We start from the raw sequence: 1,022 nt of genomic DNA, 5'->3' as shown, positions 1-1,022 counted from the left end.
AAAAGCCATAAAAACTCGTCTTTGGCGGGGAAGCGTTGTCTTCTAAAAGACGAGATAACTCGTCAATGGCGGGAAAGGGTTAATATATATTTTATTTTAAAGCTGAGTAAAGGTTTAATACAGTACGACAACAGCACGCGCGTCCATTTATAACGCATCTCATAGGTATGTGAAAATAAGTGTATAAATGGAACAGTTCATTGTTGGAGACATTGATTTTGAAACTTGTGAATCCATTAGAATCGTTAGAAGACAGAATCACGATTCATATATGAATAGATTTTTACGTGCACCCCTAGTTTTCTCTCCCTCTTCTCTAAATCAGCGCAGCATGGCCTCGCCCCCTTTGTTGCATGTTCCCGGAGGCGGGGTTTGTCTGGGGTTGTGATGTCACAAACCTGGGAAGTAACTTGTTTTTGTAGGCATTAAACTGACATAATTTTAAAAGACGATATCTCCGTTTGCATTGAACTTTCAGTGCCGCAACTTTGCAGTTATTGTTTATGCTCAAACAGCAACATCACACACTAACTAATGTTAAAAAGTGAAATTACAATCAACCACCCCTTTAAGTACTGAACTAAACAAGGTAATTAACGAGACACACCTGAAATCACTGAGACACTTACATGGACATCAGTAATCTAATTATTTACCTTATTCTAAATCGTGGCAGGTGTCGATTTAAAAGTATGCACATTTCCTACCTTATTTGTAAATGAAATGCATCTCCAATCCTTCTTCTATTGTTTCAGGTGTATCCATTGTTATTCGAATGCAAGAAAAATATATCTGGTTTTCCAAGTAAAAACCGCCAAATAACGTTTACACGTAGTTACATTATGATACGTAATCAGAGGGTGGGGAGATGGGGGGAGGCATTCCCTCGGTCTATATATCTCTGCATATGCTAAATTATTTTTTTTTATTCCCAGTGAATAGGAGTTAAAACTCCCACCCGGGTGACACTACTCCAATAACAGACCATGCAACATACCCAAAATATTTAAAATATTGCAAAG

Source organism: Sinocyclocheilus anshuiensis, unplaced genomic scaffold (assembly GCF_001515605.1).
Source record: "Sinocyclocheilus anshuiensis isolate Anshui unplaced genomic scaffold, SAMN03320099.WGS_v1.1 scaffold2080, whole genome shotgun sequence".
NCBI classification, from domain to species: Eukaryota; Metazoa; Chordata; class Actinopteri; order Cypriniformes; family Cyprinidae; genus Sinocyclocheilus; species Sinocyclocheilus anshuiensis.
This window is presented reverse-complemented; position numbering follows the sequence as displayed.